The sequence below is a fragment of the Paroedura picta genome, chromosome 2, assembly GCF_049243985.1.
Source record: "Paroedura picta isolate Pp20150507F chromosome 2, Ppicta_v3.0, whole genome shotgun sequence".
In the NCBI taxonomy this organism is placed as follows: domain Eukaryota; kingdom Metazoa; phylum Chordata; class Lepidosauria; order Squamata; family Gekkonidae; genus Paroedura; species Paroedura picta.
In genome coordinates this window covers 167741178-167754540 of record NC_135370.1, presented here as the reverse complement: position 1 = coordinate 167754540, position 13363 = coordinate 167741178, and positions in this window count along the sequence as shown.

Genomic DNA, 13363 nt, shown 5'->3' with positions numbered 1-13363 from the left:
ATGGTTGGGGTGAGTTATATTTTGACTTCTCCAGAGATAGTGGAATCTCCCATTGAGATATATATTTAAGCTTTAATTGAGTGTTTGTGTTGGCTCTTTGAGTTCCTTTCCCCATGCACATTCTTCTAAAGTCTCAATTAAATGAAGCATTCAGGGCAATAAATGGAAGATTTGCATTTTTTGAAAGGTAGGCAAAAAGACTTTTGGATAACCAGATACATGCTAGAGTTTCCCACTATTTATCTTTGTGGTGGGTGGCTTTAGATATCCTGTCTTTACAGGACGGGGAAGTCTAGACAGAGTATGAAAGCCTGCATACCATGGTTTTTATCTGACATGCACAGGAAGCCGTAGAGTGGTAAGGGTGCCAACTCTTGTGTTGGGACGTTCGGGGGTGAATCCCAGGGATGGTGGGGTGAAGGGAGAGGGCTCAACTAAGTAGAAGAAGAAGAGTTGGTTCTTATATGCCGTTTTTCTCTACCCGAAGGAGTCTCAAAGCGGCTTACATTTGCCTTCCCTCTCCTGTCCCCACAACAGAGACCCTGTGAGGTGGGTGAGGCTGAGAGAGCCCTGATATTACTGCTCGGTCAGAACAGCTTTATCAGTGCTGTTTTGAGCCCAAGGCCACCCAGCTGGCTGCATGTGGGGGAGCGGGGAATCAAACCCGGCTCGCCAGATTAGAAGTCCACATTCCTAACCACACCAAGCAGGCTCTCTAAGGTAGAATGCCAGAGAATCCACCTTCCAAAGCTGTCATTTTTTCCAGGCCAACTGATTTCCAGAGCTGTCCGTTTCAGAGGTCTGCAATAGAAGTGCTGAAGATGTAATTCTGGGAGACCTCTAGGCCCCATGTGCAGGACATCTCTTGTATTTCCTTTCAGTTCTCATCCAGTGTTGCCCCCCCCTCCACCTTTCTTTCTCCTGAGCCTGGAGCTGCTATTGTAGCAAACTAGCCTCAAGCCAAAACATTCCTCTAAGGCAGAGATAGATGTGACTTTACAGGAAACAGCTGGAGCTTGGCTCCCTCTCCTCCCCCACCAATCCAGTAATGCCCAGTGCATCTTTTCCGTCGTCCCATCGCCTTTAACATACTGTAATGTTAAACTGGAGAAGTGGGCCAGAGAGGGAGAAGAAGGAAGGGGCAATTCCCAGGTTACAAAGTCTTTGGCACTGCCAACCACATATGATCGGGGAGCCCCATGCTAAAAACTGAATTCTCAAGCATGGATGGATCAGATTTGGAATGAGACCGCAACAAGGAAGTCTATGAGCCTTCCCTCCATGTTGTTTCTCTGGATCTAAATGGCCCCTAGAGCTTTCGTCCCCGTCCCCCGTCCCCCCCCCCCCCCCGTGGGGAAGCTAACGTGTGACTTGTATAACAGCATGGAACCTGACCAGGCTAGCCTGCTCTCCTCAGATATTGGGAGGTACTCCTGGTGGGTTACAGTCTAAAATCCTGATACAAAGTCCCATAAAAGTCTAAATAATCCCCACCCCATTTAAAACTCAGTTAACCACCCCCCAGGCGGCAACCAAGCACCCACCCCTCGGCTCACAGACTCATTCGTACACCCATCCCCGGAGACTGCCCAAGCAGGCTGATCTTCCAGCTAACTCAGGGAGGGGCCCTGATCTTACAGGCCTTGGCGAAAGATCTTGTGGAAGAGCTCCGTTTTGCAGATCTTGCAGAACTGAGACAGTTCTGTCAGGGCCCGCAGCTTACCCAGGAGCTCATTGCACCAGGTTGGGGCCAGGACCGAAAAGGCCCTGGCTCAGGTTGAGGCCAGGTGTACCTCTCCCAGGCCAGGGATCTCCAACTGGTTGGATCCCGCCGAGCACAAAGCCTTCCTTATAAAAGTTATAATGATAGTGGCAGCATGAGGGGTGGGGAGCTTAAGTCCCTCCTCCCTGTTTGAGAAGAGAAGGGACCTCAGAAACGGATAAGCTCCAGAAGTGAACCGAAGGCAATGCACTCCTCCTGCAAGTTCCAGATCGTACAAGCTGTGATCTATGTGTACAAAGCTTTGTGCATTTCTTTTGACCATGAAAATGGTTAGATACTTCTGTGCCTTTTCCCTCTTTTTCATTCAAAGGGAATACATGCCAGCGTTATGCAACTAAGAAAATAACAATAAAAAAGTAAAAGACTTCATAAAATAAGCAGATCCATACAACTGAGTGTTCTTAACTGGAAAAAAAATGTACTAATTACTTAGAAATGGCTTTCTGGGGGCAGATTACAGTTTTTAAATGACAGTCAACATAGTCCCCTATACACACAAGCAGCAAGGCAGATATCAGAATCCAAAGATGTGCAAAATTTAAAGCAGTAAGGATTCTGAAAATGACAGCAGTCAAATATACAGGGGGAAGAGAATCATCAGTATATCCCGTACTAAAGTGGCTTCCCCCATTTCAATCACAACCCGGCCACCTGTGAACAAGGTATCCATCCGGAGACACTCAAACCTGACTTTGCAAATTAACCAGCAGAAGACCTCCTGCCAAAGCAATTCAAAGACTTTATGAGGACTGTATATTCTCCGGGAAAACGGAATGCTGAGAGAAGCTGAAAGCCAGACAAAGATAAAGGGGAGGAGGGGAGATTGGAAATTTGTTCAGACTCCTTGAGAGCTCATAGAATCTCTGAGTGAAAAAAATAAAGGAGGGGCGTATTGTTTCTCCCATCTCTCAATTCCTAGCAGGGCCCTACCTTATGAATAACTGAAGGCCGGCATACACTTTTCATCATTCTGAGAATACAAGAAGAAATCCGACACATAAATCACATTAGAAGTTCCAGAACACAGAAAGGTGGAGACAAAACCTCCATAAACAAGAAAGAAGGGGGAGGGCTGAAATAATAAAAGTTTCAGCTTGTCATCGAAAGCTACATAAATTCTACATCCAGCAAACAGACATGGAGAAAACATTCCGGAGTTGGGGTAGGCCAACTGTAAAGACGGCTGTTTAATGACTCACCTTTATATGAAGGTGGGACAGCTCCTAAATTTGGCTTCCAGTGGTCAGATCTCCAACAAGGAGCTCTTAACAAAAAAACAACACCATCTGTTTATTAGTAACATTTATTTTCAAAATTATGCATTGATCTGAAATCAAGGACACTTCCTGCTTATAAAATAAACTTTGCATTCAGCAGCACCTTGAAGTCCAACTAAGTTTTATTCTGGCCGCATACAGATTGTTTATTTCATCCCATAGTAAAGAATGGGAATCGCTGAGAACTTGCACAGTTTGTATCTACGTAACTCCATCATCATGCGTGCTGTTTCTTGAAATTTCAAAGGGAGATCAACTGATAGTGAACCTCTAGACTAGCAATCCCCAACCTGTGGGCTGCGGACCACATGTGGTCCATCGACTAACTGGAAGTGGGCCCCGAAGGACACCTTCTCCTCCCCCCCGGCCCTTTACTTCATCCACGATCCGGCAGGCGCACATGGGACTCTCTCATTGCAGAGAAACAAGCTCAAGGTTCCCATTGATTTGTCATTGTCATGAGTTAAAATGTCCATGAAAATAAAATGTTCCTTATGTTCATTGTTGTGGCGTGTCTGTATCTTATTTTGAAGGGATGTTTAAACATTACCATAGTGACCAGAGTCAGAGAGTGTTAAGGCAGTGGTCAGTAAAATTGTCAAGCGTTGAGTGGTCCCCAGTGATAAAAAGGTTGGGGACCACTGCTCTAGACAATGCATCCTCCTGGACTGAATCAAGACCTAGGTTTCCTGTCTCATTATCAATGCTGATTTCTCCATGCCTATTACCCTCTGCATAGCACACCTAATCCAGTCATGCCTGCTGTTGTCATTCACCTGCTATTGTTATTCTGCATCTGAAAACACTCTGCTTTCCAAATACAAGGACAAATGCACTCACATTCTAGCTATAAGAAGTGAGTTCGTCCCCTGAAATAAATTTTGTTACTCTTTAAGGTGCTACTGAACTCCTGCTCCTTTCTGCTTGGTCACTCTAATGCTTGGGAGCCACCTGTGGCTCTTTGTTGAGTCATGCGTGGCTCTTCTGAGCACTGTTTCTCAGTGTGGCACCTGTTCATATGCCAGGAAATTGCCAGGGCAGGCAGTAAAGACCCCCCCCAATGCCCTGTGTACACTCGTCCCAGCAGAGATGGCCAAATTTGCCTCTTTAATTGAGAAAGGACGGCATCTATATTAGTTGCTAATTGTAAAGCAGGTGTTTTCAATCAAGGTTTCAGGAAACCCTGGGGTTTCTTGATGGCCCTGAAAGGGTTTCCCGGATGGGTGGGCGTTAATTAATTTTTTAATATATCTTTTAAATGTGTTAAACATATGACCCTACATGATCATGTCAACCTGCCCACCCCAATGGCCAATGATGGGTCTGGAGGGGGTGGGAAGGGGAGGGGCCCTGGGTGGCTATATTTCCGAAGCATATTCTGCAGGATTGTGCCACTTCTGTGGTTTCTCAAAGATAAAAAAGTTGAGAAAAGTTTGAGAGTTTTTATGTGACATGGGGAAAAATGAACTGATGATATATGGTTTTGAGGATTAGGGTGGGGAAATGAGTTTATATATAAAAAAGAGAATGATTTCATTTCTTTTATATAATCATAGTGTAACTGATAAGTAATTTTAGATTCAAGTGGATAGCCATGTTGCTCTGAAGCAGCAGAACAAATCTAGAGTCCAGTGGCACCTAAACTTGTTCTGATAAGTAATTTGATATGCATTCATTGTGGATAAAATTGAGAGCCTTTTCTTTATATACTTTTTCTTTTTTTTCTTCCTCCCCTCTTTATTATCTTGTATTATCCATTTTCTATTCTTATTCCTTTAGTTTTGTGTAGATCCTTTAAGTTATGCTTTTATTTATGAAAATCTTTTTTAAAAGCTTTTTAAAAAAACATACCCTGATGTGGGGCAGGACAGTGACCAAAGCCCAAAACTTCTGATGGGACCCACTGTTGCTGACTCCCACCCACACTCCTCCCTTGCTACCTCCCTTTATCCCTCAGACCCCTCAGAGTAATTGAGGAAGGGCATGTGGGAGGGGCCTAATGGTGGCATCCCTAAGTCCAGTGTCAGTGCAGGCAACTGAGTATGGACAGTGGCTTGCAAGCAGGCTGTGGAGGGGCAAGCAAGTGTAAGGGGGGAAACAAAGGCAGAATGGTCCCTGGGCAGCCCCCCAGAACCTGTAACCAGCCCTAGACAATCTGACCACAAAGAAGAATGAAACCATTATCACAACAGCCAGCAAAGAAAAATAAATATGTATTGTTAGTAAGTGTTATGAATATTTATTTTCTAAATAGTAGGATTGTAGTATATAATATGTGGTATTTGCTTTTCTTTTGTATGAATTCTCTTAAAATAAAAAACAGATTCTTAAAAAAAAATGCCCTTACCCACACGGGGTTCCACATTTTTAAAACTGGATTGCCATGTGCAGATTGCAATATGGGTGTACATGATGACCCCAGAAAACACACAACACAGTGGTCTTAATGTTGCATGTACCAGGAAGAGATGACCTTGTTATACCTCTTGCCAAGAACATGAGATCCTGCACAGGTAAATTCTGGCTTGTTTTTACAAGGAAAATAGTTGTGTTTTATACCCCGCTTTTCACTACCCAAAGGAGTTCCAAAGTGGCTTACAATCGTCTTTCCTTCTTCTCTCCACAACAGACACCCTGTGAGATTGGTGATGTTGAGAGAGCCTTAAGAGAACGGTGACTGGGCCAAGGTCACCCAGGTGGCTACATGTGGAGGAGTGGGGACTCAAACCTGGTTTTCTAGATTAGAGGCTGTAGCTCTTAACCACTGCACCAAGATGCCTTTTTAATACATATTATGCTGTATTTAAACCGAGTACTGGCATCTGAGCTCTGAAGTCAACCAGCTTCACTTTTGCACTGGAAATCTGTTTCCTAGGTTGGCTCCAGAGCATTTTGACGGGCTCTTAGTCTTGCAATAATCAGACCTTCCAACAGTTCATTAGTTAACACTGAAAGTGCATTAAAATTGCAAAGGCGGCGTACCATCCAAATAGGAAGATGTCACAGTCCCACCATTCGCCACATAGCTCAGGCCACCCCTGGAATACCAGAACAAAGATGGAGTGCTTCATGCGGTTCTGGAGTCCTGGCCTTCAAAAGGATACGGACAGAATCGAGTGGGTGCAGAAGAGAGGCTGATCAGGGGCCTGGAGACCAAGTCCTGCAAGGAAAAGCTGAGGGATCTAGGGATAAGGGGAGGCAAAGAGGGACATTATTGCTCTTTTTAGGAATTTGAAAGGCTGTCCCTTAAAGGAGGGCAGGGAAAGGTTCCTGTTGGCAGCAGAGGATAAGACCTGCAGTAATGGCTTTAAATAACTAGTGGAAAGGTACTGACTGGATATTGGGATTTTTTTCAACAGGAAAAGTGGCTCAGCAGTGGAATCAGCTGTTTAGGGAGGTGGGGAGTTCCTGCTCGCTGGCAGCCTTCAGCCAGTGGCTGGACGGAATTAAGGATGCTTTAGGCTGTTCTTGCATTGAGTAGGGAGTTGGACCAAATGGTCTACGCGGCCCTTTCCAAGTCTGTGATTCTGTTATTCTGCTCCCCACCTCTAACTAGATTTTGTGCTTTTTACAGCAGTATTTAACTGGCAGAAATTTTGATATTTCCCCCCCTGTAATTAGGGAATGGGGACTGCCCGCTGGTTGCACCTAGAATCCTTCTAGGACAGGGGTGGGCAAACTGTGGCCCTCCAGATGTCCATGGACTACAATTCCTATGACCCCCTGCCAGTGAATGCTGGCAGGGGCTCATGGGAATTGTAGTCTACGGACATCTGGAGGGCCACAGTTTGCCCACCTAGGAGAAAATATGTCATGACAACAATCATTTTTGTTCTAGAGCCAGAACTTCCCTCTTCTCCCCTTTTTGGCTCCTGTATATCGTCAGATTAGGATCTGGGTATCCCAGGTTTGAATCCTCGCTCTGCCACAAAAAATCACTAGATGACCTTAGGTCAATCACACAGCCAAAATTACACCACAGGGTTAAAAAAGAGGGAGAGTCCAGTGACACCTTAAAGGCTAACAGAATTTGTGGCAGGGAATAAGCATTCATTTCTTCAGATACAGCTAGAATATAAATCCATCTGTCCTTGTAATGGGAGAGCAGATGCCGAATCACAATAGTAGGTGAATGAGAATAGCAGAGGTGACTGGACTTGGTATAATATGCAAAAAGCTAGTAGGCGTGGAGAAATCAGCATTGCGCAATGACTACCTCCCCAGAGCCTGTTTTCAGTCAAGAAAATGGGGCTAGGGATACTGCTGAAGCTCCACTCCTCGCACACAGCACCCCCCTGTGTGAATCAGGCCCACATGACCTTGGGAATCCAGTTCCCAGGAAACATCACCAGCGTAATCCTAAACAGAGCTAATCCCACTGCCTCCTAGGGACATAAAAGGGTGTCATTCCATTTAGGACTGCTCAGAAAGTTGACCATCTTGCTTGCTCCAGTCAGACTTTGTAAGGTGCGGATTACTTTATAGAACAGTCTTCAATTGCTGCCCAATGCCTTAGGGGAGGCAAGGGGCCAGCCAGGACCACTCTCTTCCATCCACATTTCCCAAAGTTGGTCTTCCATCCACATTTCCCAAAGTTGCAAAAAACGAAGAGTTTTAGCATCTGGCCCTGCTGAGCAGAATGCCACGGAGAAATTAAGAATCTAGGCGTCTTTCCCCTGATTAGAGCTACCCTTATAGGGAGAGTTCTACCTACTGAATTTACGTGTGTTGTGCTTTTGATAAAGTCACAGTTTGTCTCTCAGGGGGAAAAAATGAGCTAGCAGTAAATTCCCCTGTGCCTGGGAAGGAAAACCAAGCCAGCTGGCCAGCATTACTAATTCTGTCCCTGTCACTCTAGGTTCTCTGCCTTACATTAAAATATAAAGTCAGAACCATTGTGATGTAGTAGTTAGCAAATCAGGCCGGGACCAGGGAGATCTGGGTTCAGATTCTCCCTCAGCTACTTTATTAGGTGACCTTGGTCTTGTTCAGCCTAGTTCAGCCTTTTGACCATAGAATCATAGAGTTGGAAGGAACCTCCAATGTCATCTAGCCCAACCCTCTGCAAAATGCAGATGCTCACAACTACTGCCCACCTGTAGTCTCTGCAATTTCATGCCCAAGTGATTTCCCCACCAAAACCCCAAAATCTCTAGAATCCAGCCTGGCCTGGAGGAAATTCACCTACCAACCCACAGTTGGAATCAGCCATTCCCTGGGTATGCAAGGAAGGGCTACAAGAGACATTCCATGGAGGAACCCTTGAAATAATTTTAAGGCTTTGAGGAGCCCCAGAAGTGATGTCAGCCGGACACGCCCCCCCCAGACGTGACATCACTACTAGCATTAATAGGCTGGCTGCTTCTACTCCCTTCTACTGAGGGAGAAGAGGCTGTTTAAGGTGGGAGTAAGCATGCAGGATCAGAAACTACAAGAGAACTCACTCATGCTCGGGAGGGGAAGCAATGGAAGCAGCTGGTCCCTTAGCTTGTGGCTGAGTTTATTTGGGTAGGAGGGGAAAGGCCGTGGACCCTCTCTGGAGCTCCAGCGGACTTGTGGAAGTCCACAGATCTTTAGTTGGGAATCCTCTGCCTAGCTTCTGCTAGAGCAGGGGTAGTCAACCTGTGGTCCTCCAGATGTCCATGGACTACCATTCCCATGAGCCCCTACCAGCATTTGCTGGCAGGGGCTCATGGGAATTGTAGTCCATGGACATCTGGAGGACCACAGGTTGACTACCCCTGTGCTAGAGGATACCTGAACACACAAATCTGCCTTGCATTGAATCCAGACCCTTGGTCCATCAGGGCCGTTATTGTCTACTCAGACTGTCAGCTGCTGTCCACGGTCTCAGGATCAGGCCTTTCCCATCATCTACAGCCTGGTCATTCTTAACTGGACATGCTGGGGATTGAACCTGGGACGTTCTGCCTGCCAAGCAGATGCTCAACCTCTGGGCCACAGCCCTTCCCCTCTTGTGTAGACCTTGAATTCTATGGAGGTGGGATAAAAAAAAATTATAGGCTAGGATGTGAATGCATGTAGGCTTAGCATCTTCTGGGTGTTTAATTTCCAGAGTTTATTGTAATGTACATCTTTGGCAAGAGAAATCTCAGTGGGCGGAGGGCACCAACGCAAAGTCCAGGTGGGCCCAGTTTCACCTGCGCAAACTGACATGTTTTAATGCATTCAGAAGACTTCTGATTGACAGGCAGTTTCAAAAAACACGTAATTTCTATCAATCCAAGCAAAATACCGAAGCGCTGAACTGGAACAGATGCCATTTCTACCGTAGGAGTGGCATTTCCTTAACCAGCTGCCACCCAACACCGTACTTCGGCCTTATGAATAATCTCAAGTTTGCTTTATGAGCTTTTGCATTTGCTGACATTTATATGGCTGCTTCTGCCATAGAGGGGCATCCTGTGGTAGGAGCATTCAGGGTTTCCTGGTTGGAACTGGAATTCCATAGCAACGAAGCAGAGTCCGGCTGTTTCACCGATTTCAGCTGGTCTGTTGAATTAAAATGATGTTCAAAACATCAGGTTGAATTAAACACCTGTGAGTATGTTGTATATGGCCCACTGCAGACCATCTTACAGTATTCTGTGCACCTGCGTTGCCAATACAGGGCAATTAACTCTCCTGCTGAGCCATTTCAATTCATGAAAACAGCCTGGGGAGCCTTCCTCCCTCAACAGCCTTCCCCCATGCCACAGTCCTGAGAATCAACTGGATCCCCATAAACTTTTTAAAATGACACAGTTGTGAGGATTGGAGGAACTTAGACCAGACCTACTAGAAATCATATCATGTCGTCTGGGCCTGGGGTGTACAATGTGTAAACTATGCATTAACTTCGCCTGCAGAGAACTGAGTTGTGATGTCCAACCTTTTGATCTGCTCTAGTGAGCTTGGTTCCTGGTTCTTAAAGGTGTCTTGCAGGACTCACCTTTCTAGGTTAAACCAAACTTCTTTACCAGATCTCTTTGCTCAGCAAGTCAATAAGAGAGTTAATTTAAAGACTAAACAACACTAAATCTGAGATTCTGGGGAAGACCTCAGGCCTAAGGTCTTTCAAATATTAGACCTCATAGTAAATGTCTACATCGGGCTTTCTCAAGCAGAGATTCATGAAACTCTGGGGTTTCTTGATGGCCCTGCTTGGTACAGTGGTTAGGAGTGCGGACTTTCTAATCTGGCGAACCAGGTTTGATTCCCCGTTCCTCCTCCACATGCAGCCAGCTGGGTGACCTTGGGCTCACCACAGCACTGATAAAGCTGTCCTGACCGAGAAGTGATATCAGGGCTCTCTCAACACTACCTGCCTCACAGGGTGTCTATTGTGGGGAGAGGAAAGGGAAGGCGAATGTAAGCCTTTCTGAGATCCCTGGTAGAGAAGAACGGAAGATAAGAACCAACTTTTCTCCTTCTACTAATCTGGAGAGTGATGTTTGATTCCCCATTCCTCCCCCACATGCAGCCAACTCTTCTACTTCTTCTTAATTTTTAATATATTTTTAAAAATTTCTTCTACACCGCCCTCCCCTAGGGCTCAGGGTGGTTCACATGTAACTTAACAGAACAATAGATTAAACTGATATAATTAACAGGGGGTAGGACTACATATGGTCCTGTTAAACCCCACCCCCCAATAAAAAGGCCACTGATGGGCCTGGAGGGGATGGGAAGAGAAGGGGTCCTGTGTGGGTGTGCACAAAGCTCTGCTTCCCAACCATGTTCTGCACAATCGCACCACTTCTGGGGTTTCTCAAAGCTTGAAGACGAATAGGAAGGTGATTGTAAGCCGCTTTGAGCCTCCTTTGGGTAGAGAAAAGTGGCATATAAGAACCTACTCTTCTTCTTGAAGAATATTTCAGGGATTTCTCTACAGCAGAAAAGTCGAGAAAGGCTGGTCTACATTAAGAAGTACAAATCTTGACTTGTATCCCGTCACAGCATTTAGTCATGTATGGAGCCTTCCTTCAGTGGAAGGAAAACTCCACACTGAGCTAAGGATACAAGTGAACCATAATAAATGTTGCTTCCTTGCGGAGCAAAAGCCCCACAGGTCCACCCCACAAAATTGTGTGGGTTTAATTCTGTCTTCTGCAAGATAGCAACATGCTTCTGCCAACCTTTGGGGAACTGGAAGAGCATCTTTGCGGCATGCAGCAAGTCCCAGATCCAGCCCTCATCCTCCCCACTGTAAAGGAATCATAGAATCACGGAGTTGGAAGGGACTTCATGGGTCATCTAGTCCAACCCCCTGCACTATACAGGACACTCACAACCCTATCGCTCATCCACTGTCACCTGCCACTCCCTTGAGCCTTCACAGAATCAGCCTCTCCGTCAGATGGCTATCCAGCCTCTGTTTACAAATCTCCAAAGTTGGAGAACCCACCACCTTCTGAGGAAGCCTGTTCCACTGAGAAACCGCTCTGACTGTCAGGACCTTCTTCCAGATGTTTAGACGGAATTTCTTTTGAGTTAATTTCATCCCATTCATTCTGGTCCATCCTTCTGGGACAATAGAAAACAACTCTGCTCCATCCTCTATATGGCAGCCTTTTAAATACTTGAAGATGGTTATCAAATCCCCTCTCAGTCGTCTCCTCTCCAGGCTAAACAGACCAAGCTCCCCCAACCTTTCTTCATACGTCTTGGTCTCCAAACCCCTCACCATCTTTGTTGCCCTCCTCTGGACACACTCCAGTTTGTCTACATCCTTCTTTAACTGGGGTGCCGAAAAAGGGTCTGGGAATAAAGGATGAGAAGCCGCCCAATTAGGGTGACCAAATTCCAGGTGGGCCCTGAAGATCTCTCCAGACAATAGAGACCAGTTCCCCCAGAGCAGGGGTGGCCAAGCTGTGGCTCTCCAGATGTCCATGGACTACAATTCCCATGAGCCCCTTGCAGCAGTCCATGGACATCTAGGAAGCCACAGTTTGGCCACCACCTGCCCTAGAGAAAATGGCTGCTTTCGAAAATGGCTGCAGCTGTAGCTCTGGCACAGGCAGCAGCCTCAGCGACCCCTGGGAAAAGGATTCATCGACCCCCAGATGGAGAACTGCTGGAGTTGGCAAACACCGGCTTCAGTGAACCAACGGACCATTATACTGACTCAGCATAAAGTAGCTTTTCGTGTCTTGAAACCCCCAGGGTCTTCCCCAACTCCACTTCCATTGCCTCCCAAAATGGATGCCTGTGATCTTTTCTGGAACGCTGTTTCCAAAGTGAGTTTGAGGAAGAGTGGGTTTCCATAGCTACCCTCTCTCCTCGGCACCCTCCCCCCCCCCCCCGCCGCCTGCCATCCTCCACTCTTTCCTGCTCGAAGGTTTTTTGGGGGTATTTTGTATTTCTCGTTATCAGTAGCACGTTGAAACACTGTGGCAATCTACTGGCCACTGATTTGAAAAATGGCACAAAGGCCACCGAAGGCAGGAGGGTGGGGGAGAAGAGAGGCAAAGAGGGAAAGGATGTAAAAATATCTGTGCCGAAGAATCACCTCAGCTCCTACAGGTGTGTTTACTGTTATGGTGGGCATCGGAGCAGAATGGGGGAATCGTCCCTATTTGGGAACAACTAGCAAGAAGAGGAGTTGGCCTTTATATCTTACTTTTCACTACCAGATGGAGTTTCAAAGCGGCTTTCCATCGCCTTCCCTTCCTCTCCCCATAAAAAATGTCCTGTGAGGGAGGTGGGGCTGAGTGAGCTCTGACAGGACTGCTCTGGGAGAACAGCTCTAACAGGACTGTGACCAGCCCAAGGTCACCCAGCTGGCTGCACGTGAAGGAGTGCGGAATCAAGCCCGGCTCTCCAGGTTAGAAGCCGCCAAGCCGAACCACCACACCACGCTCACTGAGACCTAGAACGGCATAGCTTTTGAAGCACTGAGGTCGCAAACAATCCTCTGCACAGGACAAAGCATCGCCCTAACATTTTTGCTGTGGTTTGTTCGTAGGGCAATTATTTGAACGAATGCAAACAAGAAAACAACTAATCTGATTTTCTGGGGTTTACCTTGAGTGCAGGCCAAAGGCTGGAGGGATTCTTGCCAAAGGGGGAAGAGTTTGCCTCTGTCTCTCCCTCTCCCCCCCCCCAGATTTATTTTTCAAAGGTTCCCAAGGAATGCAGCACAATGGAGGGGGGGGGAGGCTTTGTTCTGTCCGCTCACTGCAGCTCTCCTTCTGGCATCCACGCAGGCAAAGTCTCCCCGCGTTCCAGTCTCTTTCGGGCTGGGAACTGGCGCCTGGAACAGAGAGGGGGAGGCCTCTGGCATTTCCCTTCTCCCACAAGC